This window comes from Vicugna pacos, chromosome 6 (assembly GCF_048564905.1).
Source record: "Vicugna pacos chromosome 6, VicPac4, whole genome shotgun sequence".
Taxonomy (NCBI): Eukaryota; Metazoa; Chordata; class Mammalia; order Artiodactyla; family Camelidae; genus Vicugna; species Vicugna pacos.
In genome coordinates, this window is record NC_132992.1 from 54,296,475 (window position 1) to 54,318,482 (window position 22,008).

General features: G+C 40.0%; 1 pseudogene; it reads right to left on the reverse strand.

The window, feature by feature from the left end:
• Nucleotides 1–847: 847 nt before the first annotated feature.
• LOC102532815 (NADH dehydrogenase [ubiquinone] 1 beta subcomplex subunit 8, mitochondrial pseudogene) lies at nucleotides 848–6,827 on the reverse strand (annotated as a pseudogene).
• Nucleotides 6,828–22,008: the final 15,181 nt, after the last annotated feature.

A 22,008-nucleotide genomic window follows, 5' to 3' on the forward strand; every position in this document is an offset into this window, starting at 1 on the left:
TTGACTGGGAATACGCTTCCATATAGCATTTCCTTTTTGATCCTTATTCTTCCCTCTGGCTCCAAAGAATAAATCTAATCTTCATTCTATGATGCAATCTTTCAGATACCTGAAGAAGGCAGTCAACTCCTCATAGAACTGTCTCTCTATCACTGTTTAGTAAATCATTCATTAAACCATCCCTTGTCCAGATGCCCAAATGAAGAAACTGATTAAATCATATAATATTTCTTATAAAAGCCTGGGCAAGCATTCTCCAAATGTGCATTTTTCCTGATAAATCCAACATGGTAATGCTTGTTTCTAATTCTTCACCTTCCCTTATGCCAACTTCACTGATTAATTGTCACATCCTGTCTTAGTCAGCGTGGGCTGCTAGAACAAAAATGCCACAGACCTGGTGGCTTAAGCAACAAACAGCTCCTGCAACCAACTAGATATTAATGAGGGTCCTCTCTGGGCTGCAGACTGCCATCCTCTCACTGCATCCTCACATGGTAGAAAGAGGGAAAGAGAGCTCTCTGGGGTCTCTCTCCTAAGAGTAATCCCATTCGTGAGGCCTCCACCCTCATGAACTGAGTACCTCTCAAAGGCCCCCCTCCTGAGCTTAGGAGTTAGGATTTCAACATACGAATTTTCAAGGGACACAAACATTCAGTCCACAACACTACCACAGAGTTAATATGGTACTGCTTCCTTCTAGATTTGGGTTTCTACAGGACTGCTCCATAATTGGATTGGAAACTCTTTTCCCTTTTTCTTTTCTTTTCTTCTTCCATAGCACTAAGTTTCACTCGGGATTTCATTAGGGGGAAGTGTCTAGGGATGACAGAGCCCACAAAGGCCCTCAGATCTCATAGTAAGCCAGCAGCACAGGCTCCTAGGTGGGGTTGTGGACTCCCTTCAGGCACAGATTAGTATAACGATGCTGCCTTGGCCCCCCAGGCTGGTAGGTGGGGTAACTCTCCCCGACCGAAAACATGAATCATGTAAAGGTTCCGAAGCCGAAGAGCTGCATACATGCGAGATTCCAACAAACAGGCTTGGGATACGTGTCCACACGGTTCCTGATATACATGTCCAGGTCCCACTGCCTCGGTTCACCCAAGTTCAACCTCAGGACTGGACGGTCCCCATCGTACCACGGAGCCCTCTCCTGCTGGGAGCTGTCTGGGAGCTTCGGGTGGTTGCCATACCCCATGCCATCATCCAACTACAGCTCATAGTCTTCCACCTGCATATTATACTTCTTGGCAGTGGCAGCCCGTTCTTTTGGGATCTTAGAATAGGGCCCTGGGAGCATGTCCTTCCTAGTGTGGGAGGCTGTCTGTGAACAAGCTGCACCACATTTCAGCCTGCTCTTTGCAGACCCTGGTCTCTTAGGACCACTTCCCAGCCACTGCTATGTTCACATTCTTCCCTGGGAACTCTTTATAGACATTCTAAACAAAATATTTATTTAAAACCTTGTGGTTTTAAAGTTTAAGTTTGCAGTTTTTTTCCCTAACCAATAGATGAGCACGATTAGCACTGCTCTCTTTCCTTTAGTGAATTAGATGCTGCATTGATCACATTATTTTTAAGGCTAATGAGTCTCAGCCTTGTTAGTACATTAGAATTACTTGGGGAGCTTTTAAAAATTTTGATGCTCAGGCCGTACTTCAGACCATTTCGATCAGAATCTCTGGGGATGGAAGTCAAGCATCTGTATTTTCAAACACTCCTCAGATAATTCCAATGTGCATCCAAGGTTGAAAATAAATCAGAAGGGGAGAAAAATGGAGGAAGAGCTCCAGGTGAAAGGCCAGTCAACGTGAGAAATGTCAGTTTTGGGTTGGTTGATTTGACGGCTGATTGGGTGAATGGTTGGTTGAGGGGAGGGAAAGCATGGTTCTTGATGAGCTTTAGGGCTTAGACCTAAGTTGGATCAAAACTCCCACTTTCACAGCACAGGGGGCAAACATGGCTATAGAGACCTACACTTATCCCCCACCCAGGCCTGTTCAGAACATTCCCTGGCCTGTTCAGAAATCCTGGAGGATTTCTCTCTCTGCCTCCTTCTCCCTCCACTGCCACTGCGGGCCCTTCAGCTGACTTCCCTACCTTCCAGCTTGAGGTGGCTTCCCTAGCTGCTCCTACTGCCCCCCTTGAAATGACAGTCCATGTGATATACAGCTCTCAAGGTAGCAGGCAGTAGGAAGACAGGAGGGAAATGTCTGCCATTGCCTCCTCGGTGATATTTGGCTCATGTACCAACTAGAAAGGCAACTCATTTACCTACAACTTCAGAAAGTCGCTACACTTTAGCTGTCACTCAACTCCTCACGCTGGAAGCCCCTGCCAATCCACGTCTAGATTTATGTTAACACTAGTGCTTTGCACAAAGCAAGAGGGGGTCAAGAGATGTGTGGTTGAATAAATAAATTTGATACCTCTTTTTTTTTCACAGCACTCATAACATTTACGTCTGCTAACCCTGCTAGACTGAAAACTTTATGTGTAGTTTCTTTTCAGTATGTACCCTGCACTTAACAGGTGGCTCTCAAAAAGAAAAAAAAAAATAGTTGCTAAATGATGAATGAATAACTAAATTAATAAATATTTCTTTTGAATCTCACACAATACCCACTGTAAGACTAATTCTAGATAACATTTGGTTGGTTGGTGCTATTCCAAAGCAGTGAAGTTACTGGAAACTAAGAACTTTCCAGAAACTGCAGTCCTCTAAGTCTCCATTATTCCTCTGTTTCCAGCTCATTGGTGGCATTTTGCAGTTTCCCCAAATGTAAAGCAGCATAAGTAAAGTGCATTAGGCTCAGAAAAGCATTAATAGAGTGACAGTGTGTGAAATAAAAAAAAAACATGCAGCAAAAGAAATGGCAGAGCACTAAGTGATAATGGTTAGTGAGGAACCATTTCCTGCCACTCCCTGCCCCACAGCTTATGTGCGGAATATAAACAAGGGAAAAGCCTTGTTTTAAGAGAAAATGATTCAGTAGTATGCTTGAAATACCAATGACAAGCCAAGAGAAGCTGATTAAAACAAAGAAAAACAACTGTGTTAAGAAATGTATATTATTGTGGAAAACTACGGTTAAACAAAATTCGCTGATGAGGATGGTAGTACTTTGGTTCCTGACATGCATGGAAAGTCCCCAAAATGCAGGTTAGCTTGCATTAAAAGTTAACATTCATGTGATCATAAAGTAAAAAAGCCCCCAAGCCATCAGCAGGGGTTTGTTCCCTTCCCCTCAGTAGGACAAGGGTCAAGGGGGTGGGGTAGTGGGGAGAGAGACAGAGAGAGAGAATATACAACATTTTAAAATCCTGGAATAGTATTTAATATTTTCTTTGGAAGTATGCTTCACTTCCTAGCCGGACTTATAGTTTAAAAATTTTTTTTTGATTTTGTTTAACTAAAACCCATGTTGCAGTTTAAACCTATTTCCTCATTTGGTTCTCAGAAGCAATGGAAAATACATCGATTTCTTCTTCATGGTACATCAAGCCAATCCAAATAACTCTAAATCATTCAACTTTTTCTTATTAAATCCATTGTCTGCAATCTTTTCTTAAAATTCTGAGTTAGAGTTACATTCTGAGTATTAAAATCCTACGTACTAAATCCAAAAATACTAAAAAAGCACTAAGATGCTTTTTATAGTAACTAATGACTTGGGAAAAGGGAGCAATGAAAAGCACTATTACATGTGCAATAAAAGAGATGTTAAAAATTATTTACAAAAAGTTAAAGTCCACACAGGGGATTTTTACCTATTAGATACTAAAATATTCTATAAAACCACAGGAAATTAAAGCAGTACAATTCTGGCACAGGTAAAGATGAACAGATCAACAGCATAAAATAGAGTCCAAAAAAAAACCCCATTAATGCTGTTACTACTACTAAGTCATAATGGTGCCCAATCAATGATGTTAGTCAGTTCCCTCTTGGTGCCAGTGCCACACGTTAACTGTTTCCATAAATCCTCACAACAGCAGGGAAGAGGCAGAGCTGGCCTTCAACAAGCAAATCTAGACCACTCTGCCCCCCTCAACTCTACACTCTTAATGAAAATACGCTAGAGCCTTCATTTTGAATCAGTAATATTTAAAACTGGAGAAAGGGTACTGGAGCAATTCGCTAAAAAATATGAGAAAAAGTAAAGTTAGACTGCTTTCTCACATCATTAAAAAAATTAGGTGGACTAAAATCTGAAATGTAAAAAAAATAATATTAAAATGTACTATGTTAAATGCAGAGCAGTTTTGTAATCTTCGAGTGAAGAAGGTCATTCCTAGGATGGCACCAAGGTCAGAAACTAGAAAGGAAAACTGATGTATTTGACCACTGTTACAGAAGAAGACATTCTAAAGAAAGTTGAAAAAAATCTAGAAAAACCTTTGCAATATATATGAGAAATAAAGGGCTAATACCTTTACTTATAAAATGCACTTAAAAATAAATACGAAAAATATCAACATCCCAATGAAAACTGGGAGAAGGATATGAACAGACATTTCACAAATGAAGGAAGATAAATTGCTTATAAATATACACAAATATACCCAATATACTATCAAAGATATAAGATGCTAAAGACACCAAGCTAGGGAGAATGAGTGGGTAGAAAGAGGCATTCTAATGTACTGGGGGTTGACACATAAATTGGTGCAAAGAAAGATATATTTTTTTATCCAGAGAATAAAGGAGATGGATTAAGTAATCTCTAGATTAGTTCTTTCCAGATCTGAAATTCTAACAGTCTTAGATCAGATTCTTTCCAGATCTGAAATTCTAAGTCTTTATTTCTCTGAGTTGTGTCAATACTATATAAAGGTTTTAGCAATCAATAAAACATATTTTTATAGAAATAAATTATTAAGATCCATTTCCCTCTCCAGTGATTTAAATCTATTTTGAGGACTTACATGACTTCTACAGAAAACCTTATTCCACAAACTAACTTGAAAGAGGAAACCAAGAAGTAAATAGCCAATGATACTCAAGGTGAAAAGCTTTCCCAGAGCTAAGCACCAGCTGGGGGAGCAAAGGAGACAAGTATTTAAACTAGCCTTGGGAATTCTCATACCAGAAGAGAAGATGCCTGACAGTATGTCTGCTAGATATCAAACTCTATAATTTATAAAAATAAGCATATGATTAACACATACACAAAAAATAAATAAATTAGCTTTGGGGATAAGGGGAGATGGAAAGATTTCTCATAGGCATCAGCTCCTGAATGGGTCTCAAAGGGTAAGCAAGTTTTAGATTTATGAAGGAGGGATGCCTCTCCAGGGAAGAGAGCAACATATGCAAAGACAAGGGGACACTGAAAAGCACGGTGAGTCTTATGAACTATTTGTGTTTCCTGAGGCTACAAGAGATGGACAGCCAGGAGCCAGAAAGGAAAGAAACAGGTCTGATACGTCATCATAAGAAGCCTGGATCTTATTGCGATGGTAACTGTAAACCATCAAAGATGTACCCTGATCAGAGAAATGCAAATCAAAACTACAATGAGGGATACCTCACACTAGTCAGAATGGCCATCATTCAAAAGTCTACAAATGATAAATGCTGGAGAGGGCGTGGAGAAAAGGGAACCCTCCTACACTGTTGGCGGGAATGCAGTTTGGTGCAGCCATTGTGGAAAACAGTATGGAGATTCCTCAAAAGACTAAAAACAGACTTACTATATGACACAGCAATCCCACTCCTGGGCATAAATTCAGAAGGAACCCTAATTCAAAAAGACAACTGCACCCCAATGTTCATAGCAGCACTGTTTACAATACCCAAGACATGGAAACAACCTAAATGTCCATCGGCAGATGACTGGATAAAGAAGCTGTGGTATATTTATACAATGGAATACTATTCAGCCATAAAAATGACAACATAATGCCATTTGCAGCAACATGGATGTCCTTGAAGAATGTCATTCTAAATGAAGTTAGCCAGAAAGAGAAAGAAAAATACATGATATCACTCATATGTGTAATCTAAAAAAAAAGAGAAGACAAATGAAATTAAATATAAAACAGAAACAGACTCACAGACATAGAATACAAACTTGTGGCTGTGAGGGGGAAGAGGGTGGGTAGGGACAGACTGGGAGTTTGAGATTTATATATACTGACAGATATATACATTGTAAACTGACTATAACTCAATAAAAAAGTTTAAAATATATATATATAGAATAGGTAAATAAGTTTATACTGTATAGCACAGGGAAATCTATTCAAGATCTTGTAGTAGCTCATGGTGAAAAAGAATGTGGGGATGAGCGTATGTATGTTCATGTATGACTGAAAAATTGTGTTGTACACCAGAAATTGACATGGTATTGTAGACTGACTATAACTCAATTTAAAAAAAAAAAAAAAAGAAGATGTACCCTGATCAGATCTGTATTTGAGAAAGAAATCACTCCTGAGATTCCTGTTTCCAGAAAGATGGTAGACTGGGACAGCCAGAAAAATTTCCAGATACAAAAACATGAAATAGCTAGTTTTTAAATTAGTTTCAAAGGATAGCCAAAAATCACAAAAGCCTTAGCTTTATGAAAGCTAGATATCAAATACAAACTGAAAATTGTAGTGGTGACTTCCTGAGCTGATGCAATGCTCTCTGTGGAAGGGTGGGAAATTCTGTCCTTTTTCAGGGACTTGAGTTTAACTGTCCCCGGGTGAGGCCTGGGCCTGGGAGAAGCTGGGAATTGGAGAGAAGACTCTTCGAAGAGCTCCTCGCTCAATGACCTCATCCTTTCTCACCTACTCAACAAGCACTCCAGCCGGGCTCCACTCTCTGCTGACATCATCAAATTTTAATCTTTCCTGGGTCTCTCCTATCAGCATACCAATATACTGTTATCTCGAACATCTTAAGAATACTTTTGTTGACCTCAGTGCTCCTGCCAGTGATTGCCCCATTTCTCAGTTCCTTTTTGCAATACAAAGTTGCAAATAAAGTTGCAATACTTAGCACCTCAATAAAGTTGCCTATACTTAGCACCTCTGATTCCTTAAAAAAAATCCCGGGTACAAAAACATGAAGTGGTTTTTGTATTATCCCTTTAACACACCTCAATCAGCCGTCATCCATGCCCCTCACTAAAACTGCTCTTGTCAAAGTCACCAATAAGCTTCATCTCGTGAAATCCCTGATCCTTAGTTTACGTGATCTGGCAGCATCCCTGATGTGGTCAATCATTTCTTTTCTTAGTACACTTCCTTTACTTCGTTCCAAGAATACCATTTGCTCTTGGTGTTTCCTTTTTCGCCAGCCACCCCTTCTTAGTCTCCTTTGTTAATTTTCTCTTCTCTTTTCATTCAATGCTGGAGAGCCCCAGGGCTCCGTTCCCTTCTGATTTCTATCTGTACTCACAACCTTGACCATCTCACTCAGTCTTAGAGCTTTACATACCAAGTGTTACTTACGGTCCTCCAAGAAGCAGATGCCAGGGTGGGATTAGATGAGTAAGAGATTTATAGGTTTTGAAGCATAAAGGAAGCAGGAGTAGGCTGAGACGCTTCAGATCAGGATGACACCTATGAGAAGAGGAGGAAGGGAGGGGGTTTGAGTAGGAAGAGTCTCAAACTGCAACACAGTTCGAAGAAAGTTTGACCAGGTTGATGGGGAGTCCTTGAGCCAAAGTTGTCCATTAGTTAGTCCATGACCTACAGGAATGGGTCTGCACTAGTACCCACTTGCACTCCATGGCAGCTGGAATAGCCCAGGCGAAACAAGGCCTCTGTGTGAACATGGTGGTGGATATAAAGGGGTGTTAGTCAGTTACTCTCCCCACAGCTGGAGATCTGAGTGGCCCATTTCCATGGCAGCTTAAGTCCACCCCTTAAGCTGCATAAATCTACTTTTCCACATAAGTTTGGGGAGCAGCTCTTCCATGGTTCTCGTGGCTCCTAGTCTTTCTGTTTGTTTTTTAAATTTAAGATTTTGGGGGGTTTTTTGTTTTTATTGAAGTGTAGTTGATTTACAATGTTAGTTTCAGGTATACAGCAAAGCAATTCAGTTATACATATACATACATATGTGTGTGTGTGTGTGTGTGTGTGTATATATATTTATTCAGATTCTTTTCCATTATAGATTATTACAACAAACTGAATACAGTTCCCTGGGATATACATACAATAGGTCCTTGTTGTTTATCTATTTTATATATAGTAGTGTGTACCTGTTAATCCCAAACTTCTAATTTATCCCTTCCCCTCCTTTCTCCTTTGGTAACCATAGTTTGTTTTCTATGTCCATGAGTCTATTTCCAGTTTGTAGATAAAATTTGTATCATTTTTTTTTAGTTCCACATATAAGAGATATCCTATGATATTTGTCTTTCTCTGACTTACCTCACTTAAAATGATCATCTCTAGGTCCATCCATGTTGCTGCAAATGGCATTATTTTATTCATTTTATAGCTAATATTCCACTGTGTGTGTGTATATATGTATATATGTACATACGTAACACATCTTCTTTATTCATCTGTCAATGGACATTAAGGTTGTTTCCCAGTCTTAAGAGAAGACTTAGAGGAGGGGGAATTGTTGGAGTTGCTACTGGGCCATAACTGGCACTCATGATCTCCTTCCTCCATTATCCAGTCTAAATTTCCCTCACCTTCAGCTATCACCTCAGCAGGTCTCGGTGGCTCTTCTGGTGGTGTGACCCAAACCTTCATTCCTAAGGCGTCTTCCCAGCTTGGTATTTGCTGCACGTGTCCACCCACAGTTACAAAGAGCAGGGGAGCACCCAGGGGCTCTCTAGTGGATCATCTAAAGCCACACATATTCCTCTTGCCTGTTCGTGTAACAGAAGCTCTACCGCCCGCCGAGACAGCGGCACCTTTTCTTGCCTGCTTGGCCCTGGGTATAAGAAATGGATCCCACGGGTATGGCTTTACTCCTACTTGTCCTTTACTGTGAACTGAGTCCCCTGTGCTGTGTGGGATCCCATGCCTATAGATGGAAAATTCTGTAAGTGCCTAGATGATGCTGCTGGTTGAGTCTCGCTCCATGGGCAGGAAAGGCAAAGCCTGTGCAGAGGAAGCATCTATCCCTGTGAAAACCAATCGCTGATCCTTCCAGGATGAAGGGAGCCTAGAGTAACTGACTTGCACCAGGTGGCTGACTGGGCTTCTCGAGGAATAGTACTGTGGCCAGGCGCTCACTACTGTTCTCTCTCACTAGAAGGTCAGACTTTCTGAGGTTGCAGAGGCTAAATCAGGTCAGTAGCCTCCGTCTCGATCACTGTGGCCACTCCACTCATGTGCACATCATGCCAGTTCCACGGTGGCTGAGGGTGAAGGCTGCCTAATGCCAACTGGCTGAGTCAATCTGTCTGCTTGGTTGCTCTGAGTCTCCTCCTTGGTGGATGCTTTCTGGCGGGCGTTACATGTGACACAAAGATTATCACATTTTATGCCCACTCCCATCAGTCCATCCATACATCTCTACACCAGCTTTCCTTGTGTCTGATGTTCCAGTACCTTTCCTGTCCAAACAGCCAGGCCATTGGCCACTGCACAGGAGTGTCTGTGCATCTTCAACTCGGGCCAGTTCAGCACAAAGTAGATGATCAGATGCACCTCTCATAGTTCCAGCCACTGGGCGGATTTTCACTGCACTGTCTTTCAAGGCCACTCCTGAATGTGGCTATAATTTCCAGCTTACACAATATTCCAAGCCAATTCACCTGCAAAGCAAGCCTGGGATTATGCCTCCTCTTTTGGCTAGTGATGAGGCTCTCTCCATAGAGCCACCAGTATAAGCTGGGGCAGGAGCACTGGTGCAGCTGCGGGGGGTCATGGGGCTCCGGAGGATCTATTCAGGCAGCTGATTCATGCCCTCTGGTCCTAGCTGGACTTGATCCCAAATGTCCCATTTCCTTCTTACTAGGCACTGCTGCTGGGCTCATCTGACTTGAAGACTTGACGGGTTTGATGACAAGAATCTCGGTCAGTTTTGTTCACTAATTTATTTCTAGTGCCTGGGAAATGCCAGGAATATAATAAGAGCTCAACAAGTATCTACTGAGAAAATAAAGAACAGAAACAAATGTACTAGAGAACAAAGAAAAAACTTAGAAGAAATTTTTTCAAAAGTTAGTTCCTTGAAAAGGCTAATAGAGTCAATGAAACTTCAGTAAGATTTATTTATTTAAAAAGGGAGACAGTAAAATAAACAATATTAGGAATCAAAAAATGAGACAGAGGTACAGACATGGTAGTTTTACAAACTAATGAACCACTTCTCACCTTTCCTGCTACCATCCTTACTCTCCCAAACCACCTTTCCTGAACTGCTACGTACATTCCGTGTGTCCAGTCTGTTGCCATCCCCAATCTATTTTCTACACATATACCAGAATGATCTTTTTTTTTTTAAAAAAAAACTTTTTACTGTAAACTAACTTTAGACTTACAGTAAAGTTCACTCAGCTTCTCCTCAAGTTACATAACCATAGTATAATGATTAAAAATAAGAAACTACCGATGGCACAAGACTATTAACTGAACTGCAGACCTTATTCAAATCTCACTTGTTTTGCCACTTTTTCTGTTCCAGGAGCCTATCAAGGCCCCCAAACTGCATTTAGCTATTATTTTTTCCCTCAGTCTCCTCCAATCTGTGATATTTCCTTAGTCTTTCCATGTCTTTTCTGACCCTGACACTTTTGAAGAGTACTGAGCAGTTAAAGAAGTCAGTTGCATCACATTCAGAGAGAGAAAGCCACTAAGAAAAATTTTATCTTTATAAATTTGAAAACTTGGATTCAGGAGCAATTTCTATGAAAACTGGTCAGAGCAGACTCATGAAGAAACCCTGAATAGGCCCATAGCTATTCAAGGAAATTAAAATCTACCTTCCAAAAATAAAGTGAAATAAACAAACATTAGGTCCAGTCAGTTTTATAGGTGAGTTCTAGCAAAACCTTAAGAAACACATAATCTCAACCTTATACAAACTTGTTCCAGCAAGTCAAAAAAGAGGGTCAACTTGCCCACTTCATGTTATGAGGCAACTAAATGCTTGGTACTAAACCTAGACAGTATGACAAAAGAAAAATGCATAACAGCCTCTGAGTGAATAGAGAAGCATGATTCTTTCCAATTTATGTGGGTCAAAAAAATATGATCTTTGCAAGATATTTAGGGAAAATACTTGATAAAAGATGTATGGCTTTTTATAAAATTTCTTGGCAGGCTAAAAATACACGGCAATTTCCTTACTTAATAAAGAGGATCTACGAAAAACCTAGCACAAACATTATACTCTATGATGAATCATTGGAAATATTTCCAGTTTCAAAAAGGAAACAAGATGCTTGCTATCACTATTTCCATTTAACATTTTACTAGATGTCCGAGGAAAAGATAAAAAGGCATACTGATTGGAGGGAAACAGAACTGTCATTACGCACAGATGTTATCACTCTCTGCACAAGAACTGGAGCGACTCAATGGATAAATTATTTGAAATAAGAAAGCTGACTAATTTTAGAAATTAAGAAGCAGATCTGACTTGGTGATTGAGTAAGAGAAAGGAGAAATAAGGATACTATCTGGTGTTCTGGCTTGGAAAAATATGAGATGTGGTACCATTTACGTAGATTGCTAATTCTGCAGGAAAGTGAGCCTTGAGTTAGGGCAGAGCCATAAGAGGTGGGCGCCTTCCTGGAGGACTTATCCATAACTTAAACATCACTAGAAATACAAGGAGATGGAGGAAACTGTCCTCAGAACCTCTATCAAAGAGATTACTACATGTAGTTGTACAGGATACTCTGATAAACTCCTAGTAAAGGTGACAACTCACTAGACTGACCCTCTAAGGAGGGAGGTTCTGATTAGCCACATGGGTTTTGTTTTTCTTAACAGGATATCCAAGTTTGGGACCAAGCTGATTTGGTCAGGAAAACAGAAGAGAAGCTGGGGTTTTCAAGCACTAACAACTCATTCTCTACACTCCCACTCAAAAGCTCTCACCCTCTCTTCTAAATAAAGGTTGAGGGTGTTAACGAAACTTACTGTAGTGATCATTTTGCAACATATACAAATCATTATGTTGCACACCTGAAACAAATATGTTACATGGTATAAATTTTACTGAAAAGGATGTGGAGGGACAAATTAATAGCGAGCTAAGAGGTTCACATATCTCAGTCACATGCTGGTTGGTAGAAGCCGATGAGTTCAGCTCAGCCTGACAAGTGAGATGTGAAGGCTCCAAGTAGTTGGTTGGATACGTGGGTCTCCAGCCTGCAAATGCATATTTGAGAGTTATCAGCATAAGAAGAAGAGTTGAGATCATGGCCGTGGATGGATGGATCATGTAGAGAGGATATAGAGAGCAAAAGAAGAGATGCACTCCAAGAATGAAATGCTGAGGGAGAGAAACTGAGAATGGGTACCTAGAGAAACAGGAAGAAGACTCTGGCAGTATCTTGAAAGGACCCAGGAGAAAAAGGGAACATTGAGGAGAAAATGTGCATCAGTGACAAATATTTACAGAGTGGAAAGAGTTCACTGTCAAAGCCACATAGGTAAATGAATCAAATTCAACTGACTCTTGTTGAATATGGAGATCTTAAAGCAATAAGATTTTACCCTGATAATTCATTTCTTAATTCATTTGTTCACTCATATTTAACAAAGACCCACCGTGAGCAAGGTTTGTACCATTATCCCTCTTTCCTTCTCTCCTAGTGAGCCAAATTCAAACTCTCTCAGTTGTTTCCTGAGGTTCTGAGGACAGGTATGGACTCAATAGATAAGTGTTCCTTTTTCACTTGTTCAGTTCCCTAAACAACTCCAACTCAGCAATTCATTCCTGTGCATGTTAAAATCAAATAGCTTTTCTGAAGTTTCCAGTTTTCTATATATTTTTCCAGTGTTTCGTATTCATTAAAAACATATGAAGAATCCCCACCCTAAGATTCTGATGTTGATCTGGGATATAACATGGCCATTAGGATTTTTAAAAACTTGTTAAGGTGAGTTCAATATGCTGCTAAGATCGAGAACCACTGATCTAAATTCAGCTTAAGTTTTCTCATCTGAAAAAAAAAAATTCCTTGTTCCCTCCCTTTACTACCTCACAAGGATAGTGGCAGTAAAGAAGAAAATAACGTGAAAGTGCTGGTACTATGGATAAAAAGTGCTATGGAAAGTTGTATTTGTTGTATTTCAGCTGAAACTATGATCAGGAAAGAATGTGTGATTGAATTTGCTTTGTTGACTTGGAAAACCAGGAGCACTTGCTTTGGTTCTTAACTTTAGTGAAGCATGCAGATGGGTAAGGAAACATTACTATTACTCTTATTCATATTATGATCTTCTGTCAAACGAGATAAGCTGGTTTAATTATCTGGTTTTACATAGGAAAGAAGAAATATTAAAGTTTAAGGTCTGTAATGGTCAATGGCTCACAACTCATTAAAACTTTCCATACAAAGGAAAAAAAAATAAGAAGAATCCATGTGCTTATTCTTTTGCTTTTCCCATGTAGCCTTATTTCAGAATCATCTAAGTGAACTCTGTTCAGTGTTCTCTTGAGATCATCTATATTTTTTATAAAGATATTTCCACTGAATCTAACATGATAGTTTCCTCACTGGATTAGAATACCTGGCCCCATATTACTGTATTCATGACCACCTACTACTCAACACTTCCTAGGTGATCAAAGAACTTAAAATATTGCAAGAGAGATGAATCATAGAATTGAATAATTATTATAAAAGGCAGAATATGCCAGGAGAATGAGAGAAAGAGGAGGACTTCCCTGGAGGAGAAATCAGCTTTGGCCTGAGGGACCTGGGAGCACCTCACAGAAAAGGTAGCATATAATTGGGTCATTCCCATTTCTGTTTAACAGACGAGGAAACCAAGGTACAGCAGGCTCCAATGATTGCCTGACACTGCACAGATAGGAAGTGCCTGAGTCAGGATTTGAACCCAGGAAGTCTGATCTCAGAGCTGCACCCTGCCCAATGTTGGGGGAGAAGGTGGAGGGACTGTGGGAGAAGTGGGTAGACATCCAGGAGAATACAAGGTCATGGACATGGAGGGAGGAGTTTTAAGAAGGCAAAGACTGCTTACGATTATAAATCTCTGAGAAAACCCACAGCCCCTGGCTGAGAAAACATTTTTTTTGAGTTGATGATTAGCTGGTCCCTGGAGACTTCAAGAGCACGTGTTCACCAGAGCAGGGTCAAAGAAACCCAAACACGGGGGCATAAAGAGGGATTAGGTGGTAGGACTGGGAAGCAACGACCTTAAACTACTTTTTCCAAGATTTTGGTGCCCAAGGTGAGAAGAGAGAGGACAGTAGCTGGAAAAGAGTGATCAGTTTATGATTTTGTTTTTCAGGCTGACTAACTCACGTAGAGGAAAGTTAGTGGGAAATGTTCAAGAGAGAAGACAGCTGAAGTACCAAAGCCTTTTTATGGAGGGGTGCGGGGGGCAGGGATAAAGAGATTAAGGATGCAGGGAAAGGCTCAGAGAGCCATAGAGAGAGGGAAAGATAACTTTCTCTCTGTGACAAGAGGAAGGGAAGACAGGAAGTGAGGTAGCGGGGGCAGGTCGAGCAAGCCTACTTCCAATGACCTCAATCATGCTGGTGAAGGAAAAGCCAAGCCCAGTGCTGAAAAAGGTCGGTTGGGCTCGAGGTAGAAACTTAAGAATTGTGGTAATTATTTGAAACAATCAAAGGAAAGTCAACAAAAGTCGTGTTGGGACTGGCCTGGCACAGTGAAGTGAGCAGGCGGGCACCTCTTTTCACCCTGCTGTGATGCCTGCTCGGGTAGGAGCTCACCTGTGTCAACTTCATCTCCTTTGTTCTTCCTCCCAGAACCAGACACCTCCATCCCTCCAGCCCTCTGCATCCTGCTTATTCCTGCTCTCATTCTAACTCCTTCACCCCCTTCCTCTGATGGTCTCATTCCTAGACTTACGCTTGGTATTGTTTCTCTAGCCAGCTCTGAATTCTAGCTTCCGTACTCAATTACAATGCATCCCTGCTTTGTAGTTAATCACCTTGTCTGTCCAGCCTGAGCTCTGGAAGCGTTAATGGCCTATCGTCAAGATGCAAGCTCCATTAAGGACAGCACATAGAAGGGCTGCAAAGCAGCTGTGGTGACCTGATTTAGAGAGCCTCCATGCCAGATGGTCTCAGTGTGCCCTCCAGATCCACTCGCCATGGATATATTAAACAGGAACCTTTACCCACTGATTTCCAGTTGGGTTAGGCCAACAAGAAGGAATGGCAAGAGTTTGGGGGTAGATAGGAAAGAGAAAAACAGTATATTCATTCCTCCAGCTCCTTCCTGTGTGGCTGCAGGCTGGCAGCAGCTGTGATAAAGGAAAAATTGGACACAAGAGGATGACCACGTTCCAGGTCTCAGATGAGTCCCTGGAACGTGCTCTGCCAAGTGAGGGTCCTTGGCTTCTTGTAGGAAAGAATTCAAGAGCAAGCAAAGGCAGATTTATTCAGAGAGATACATACTCCATACACAGAGTGTAGGCCATCTCAGAAAGGCAAGAGAGAGACATGAGGTATGGGGTTGTGAGTTTTATGGGCTCAGTAACTTCTACACTAACAAGTGAGAGGGTTATTCCAACTACTTTGGGGAAGGGGCTGGGATTCCCAGGAATTGCGCCATCACTCACTTTTTGACCTTTTATGGTCAGCCTCGTAACTGTCATGGCACTGTGGGAGTGCCATTCACTATGCTAACACACTACAACGAGTGTATAATGAAGCTCGGGGTCTACTGGGAGTTGAACCTTCTGCCATCTTGGTGCTAATCACAGTGTCATTCTTTCAATGGTTGTGCCCTGCCCGCTTCCCTCCTGTCTCAGCTGCATCCCTCCACCAAAGACCACAGCTTCTCTCCAGCAGCTTCTCCCATAGCTACAGCCACAAGCACAACTCCAGCTCCATTACTGTAAATTCCAGTAACCACTCCTTGATTTTTCAGGACCAGGAAAGGTACTGCTAGGATGTGCTTCAACAACCCTGATATTTTCCCCTGACATCTTTGTAAATAGTCCATTAGCCCCTCTTCAATTTTCCCACATAAGTGTAGTATCTCTCTCCTGCCACAACCTAACTGACACAGTTCCAACCGCAAACAGGTCCAATTAGCATCATTCCAGGACACATTGTGACTCCAGGAGGGATATCAGGGATAGTTCAGATGATGGACAATCTTTACCCGAATGTCCCCTCAAATTTAATGCATCTGAAATCTAATTTATTATCACCATCCCCTTATTTAAATTTGTTCCTCCCCCAGACTTCTCCACTTTTTTCCCCATTCATACTTTAATTTACTTAAGTATTCTCTATTTATAGAATGCTTCCTACAGGCTGGTCACTATGCTAGACACTAAGGATTCAAAGATGCCCAGAACAATGTTCCATCTCTCTAGGGGGTCACTTCTATTTGGGAAGACCCACAGTTATTGAGTTGGCCATAAATGATATGATACAAGCCCTTTGAGAAAAAAAAAAAAACAGTAGGAACAACATGCTGGCAAAGCATAGAGGAAGAACCCAAGTACAGGCCAGAAGGTTTCTCTCCAAAGAAGTCATGTACAAGCTGAGCCTTGAAGAATAAGCAAGCTTTCAGCAGTGGAGAGATAAGAGGGTAAAAGAACATTCTAGGAAGAGTCAGCATGAGCAAAGAATAGAGGCATGAATGTGCATAGCACACTTAGGAAACAAAAAACTGTCCTGTACAGCTGACCACAGGATAAACCGTGAGGGGGCAGGCAGGCCGGGGAGGGGGTGGGGAGTGAGGGAAGGAAGGGATTAAGTGATAAGGTTAAAAAAGAAAAGCAGGCCTGGTCAGATTATGAAGGGTATTAGTTGTTACAAAAATATTTTTAGTTATTATAATATTCAACATGGTATCAACTCTTCTGAAGCCTTGCACTTGTGGCCCATCCCCCGGAACAGACGGGGCTTTTCTACCTTTGCCTTAGGGAAGGGATGTAACACTAAGAGCCAGGAAACAAAGAAAGTAAGGCCTGGCTTTGGAGTTTCTACTTAGGATTTTGAAACTTATGTTAGAGCCTGGAGTTCTGGGGGAAAAAGACCTGTGAATTTCTAAAATCTTGGGCCCTAAAAGAGTCAGGATATAGCTTTTACCATAAACTTGACTTTCAGATAGAACAGTTGGAGAGGCAAGGGGGCTGCCCTTAGAGCTTTTCATTTTCCCTTTCAGATGCCAGACCCACAGGCCACAGCTGGGAAAGAAAAGAACAGAAGGGGCCTAATGTGAAGGAGCACATACTTGCCCGCTTACAGTGACTTTAGCCATCAGGGGACTATCCCGATGAAGTGAAGCTGGGCAGAGAGCAAGAACCCTGGATACAGACACATACATTAAGGAGGAAGAAAAAATTATGAAAGAGGCCTTTTTTGCAGATCTCCTCCTTTCACATCTAGGTATGTCTAATCGGAAATTTATAGATTACCTTAAACTGCTGTGAACTTTCATAAATGTACAAGTATACATGCTACCTAGAAATATCTCCAGAAGATAAACAACTGGAAAAGGCACTAGAGGCTTCAGCATTGTTCTCCTTCTGTTTCATATCATTTACCCTAATTTACTAATTCATGGGAAATATGTAACTACAAAGTTGTTTTGAGTCAGATCCAGCTGCGCTTCCTTTAGTTCAAACGTACTGCAGGAGTTACTTGTTTGGGGGCCCAAATGTTTATAAATAAAGTGATTTAAATAAGTAAAGAAATATTCTAAACAAGGATATGTCTATTAAGGGCCAGGCTGCAAGGACCACAGTAGATGAGGCAGCCTGGTCTCTAGCTTTAGCAGAGGTCCTAACTACTTACTAAGTTTTCTACTCTTTTGGCTCCCATCATCCCAAAACCAGGAAGGTTTATAAATGGTCACTGAACATGCTTGTGAAATTTTGGAGAAAATTTGTCTGTCACTCTTCAGAGAGCATCTATTCTATATTCCGGCCCCTTTGTCTTGCTACTTGCCTCTCAGTACTGCCTTGAATTAATTAGACATATAAACATCTCAGGTTGATGTTTTTATTTTGTTTTACAAAATTATTATTAAAATATAGACTTAATGTATCATGATATCACATTCATTTTTTTAATGGACTAGTGCTGCTCTTTTCAGTTCATTTGCCTTATAAGTTTTCTGGAATTTCAAAACTTCACATTTTGGAAGGGCATAACCAGAACTGAGGTTGCCATAAGAGACCTGCTCATTTCCATTCCCATTTTCCCTAAAAGCAACAGAAATGAGAAGGGGTGAGAATGGGAAACTTAGCCTATACGCATACCCCGTATGAATTGAAAAGAACACACTTTTCTTTGCACAAATGCAGATCACAATAGGGCTCACAGCTTAAGGAGCAGAGTTAGAGGCTAGATTTCAGCCATCGCTCTCGTTCAGCCAAGGCTGCTTCAAAAAGACTGCAACCCAGCTTCAAGTCAGCTCAGTCTCTGAATGGATTAAGGTAATTTGCTGTCAATCTAGTTATACTCTAAAAGATAGATGGACCCTCACTGGAGAAAGGTAATGTCATTAAAACCTGTGTAGTATTTTTATGCAATATCCAGTATTTAATCAAAAATCATCAGGCAGTTTGAAAAGATACATATACCCCAGTGTTCATAGTAGCACTACATACAATAGCCAAGACATGAAAACAACCTAAATGTCCATCAACAGATGACTGGATAAAGAAGTTGTGATATCTTCTACAATGGAATACTATTCAGCCATTAAAAAGAATAAAATAATGCCATTTGCAGCAACATGAATGGACCTGGAGATTGTCATACTAAGTGAAATAAGCCAGAAAGAGAAAGAATACCATATGATATCACTCATATGTGGAATCTAAAACAATGACACTAACTTATTTACAAAACAGAAACAGACTCACAGACATAGAAAACAAACTTACGTTTACTGGAGAGGAGAAGGAGGTGGAAGGATTTGCAGATACTAACTACTATATACAATAGATAAACAACAAGGTCCTAATGTATAGCATAGGGAACTATAGTCAATATCTTGTAATAACCTATAATGAAAAAGAATATGAAAAGGAATATACATATATATATAATTGAAACGCTATGCTATACACCAGAAATTAAGACAAAATTGTAATCCAACTATATTTCAATTTTTTAAAAATTGATTTAATTATCAAGCAGGACCAAGAGCAAAAGCAGACAATAGAAATATAGCTACAGGTGACTCAGACATTAGAATGATGTGCCCTGGACTTTAAAGTAACTGTGATTAAAATGTTCAACAGAATACACGATAGGCTAGAGAACTTCAAAAGAGGACCAGAATATATTAAAAAAAAAACAGGCATAAGTTCTAGAGCTCTAAAATTTTGGATCACATATACGTAGGTTGCAAGTTACTAATATTAAGGACTATTAATGTTAATGGAAAAGTTGTGAAGTGAAAAGGGAGGTGAAGAATTTGGCAGAGCATGGGAAGAGGCCTTTGGAATGCAGCCATGGGAAAGGAAAAGAAACTCAAGCAAAGCCCTCCTGGGTCTTGCACCTGCGTTCCCCACACCACAGTGGGGGGACAGCTGAGCCCTGAGCAGCGGTGCGCTGATGTATGCTGCAGGGAAGTTTTCAGTGGAGTGCCAAGTTTTCTAAATCCTAGAAACAAGGAAGGAAGTTTGAAAAGTATACCTGGGTAGACACAGAGAATCATTAAATAAAGGGTCCAGAAGCAAATCTCTTAGGCATTATGGGGTCCGGGAAGAAGCTATGAACAATTCCAACCATAACACCCAAAGGAACTGAACTCTTCAATAAGCAACCAGACAGTCAAAGCAAGCATCTCTGTCTCAAAAGCAATCAACTTTTCCTTTAGTTCATCTACTAAGCAGTGCTTGACATTCATGCTTTTAATTTCAGAAAATCTTTTTTGAGCTATACTTGAATCTCCTTAAGTGCTGATATTTTTATTATTTTTTTGCGGTTGCTGTTCAAATTATCACCATCCCTCATCTGTGGCTCTCCTATGTTAGAGCCTGGTGCCTGGTTTAGTTGTTCTTCCTCTCCATTAAAGCTTAGCTCTTTAGGTTTATTGTTATTTGTCTTGTAACTGCTCATAGAGACTGTTTTCCCACATGCCTTAAACAGTTTGCTGCTGTTTTACAGCAGGCAGCTTCCAGAAGGGAACATTTCTGTTTCTTGGTTTTCTTGATCTCTCAGGGTTAGCAAGGTCTCACCCTTCTTCATTTCCTAAGGACCCAAAGAGTCTGGGCATGCTCCTGCCAAATGAGGCTGACCTTCCCTAGAGCATCAAGGATTCCCTTGAGTCAAGATCCCTTAGGCATGAATGCTTGTGTGTGCTCACTTGGGATGCTTTTACCATTGTCTCCAAGATCTCATTTGACCACAGAGAAGGGAGCCCTGCTATAGCTCTCTACAACTCGGTTTTGAAGGTGATGAATTATTATCATCATTATGTTTTGTTATTTTTCCTTTTTACAATGAACTCATTTTAAGCTATGAATCTATTATTGTGATGGCTCCCTTTTTTGTGTACCCCAAAGTACAAACTTAACAAAGAAATCTTCATTGGGATTTCACTGCTACATTTACTGCTGATGGACTTGGTGAAGTTAGTATGCAAGATCTACAAAAAATATCTACTCAAAATACAGACATGGAATTGACAATTGCCTTGAAGTTCTATTGGGCTCTGTGAGTCTGTATCACTATATGCCATGTGGTAAAGCAATTCTTCTACAGCTTTTCTGTGTTGGAACAAGTCTGAAACATTTCTTCTCATACTATGCCATGATATAATAAGGCCTTGACACCAAAGTAATTATGAACAGAAACTTATGGGAACAGTAGCAGGTCACATTGACTAGCCAGAATATATATATATTCAGAATATATATACATTGACTAGCCAGAATATACATATATACACGTATATATATGTGTGTATATATGTATTTAAATAAAAGTGTACAATTAAAAGCTCTTACAGAACTTAATCTTTGGGTATGTATATAGGAGTCCAAGATTGAGAAAATAATGGTAAAGATTGCCCCCAAATGGTCTCTGTCTAGCCATGAGTCTCAGAACATACACTCAAAAGCCTTACTAATGTTCATTTGATTGATGTGAATTGATGTGCTAATTTCTAATTTCTTTTTTTCAATATCGTGACAATGTTAGTTATCTGGTTTTTATTCAAATATTTAAGCACCAGCCTTTCAGAAAACCTCTAGAAGTCAATTTTTTAAAGAGTTGTATGTAAGTCCTTTCCTCTTTCGGTTTAGTTTCCTCCCATTCACTCTTATCTCCTCACTGCTAGTTAATGTTTCAAAACATGGGAGATCTCATTTGGAAAAACAAGGGGCAGAAGAGATGTCTGGTTTATCTGTGGCTAACAAAAAATATTTTATTTTTAACCTCATTGTAAATGATGCATATATAAATTCCTGATTTTTAATTTCACTGTATATACTATGGGCTTCTATCCAGTGAGAGGCAGCCTAATTTTTTTGAAATTAAAAGTCTGTAAAGACTTTAGTTCACTTACATTTAATACTATAGATGATATATCTTAACTTGTATCTACCATCTCACTACTTGTTTTTTATATTTTATATTCATTCTTCTTTTCCTTGAATTAGATGAATATTTTATGAATCACAGTTTCTTCTTTATTAATTATATATTCTTTTACTATTATTTAGCTATTACTCTAGAGATTATGATCTGCATTATTGACTTATTACTGTATACTGTGTATTAATACTTTTACCACTTCCTAGATAATGCTAAAACCTTAAAACATTTCAACTCCATTTATTCCCCATATCTTTTGTGCTACTGTTGGCATGCATTTAATTCTCTATATATTTAAACTAAACAAAGCACTACTACTATTGTTTGTACAGTATGGATTTGTTTAGATTTAG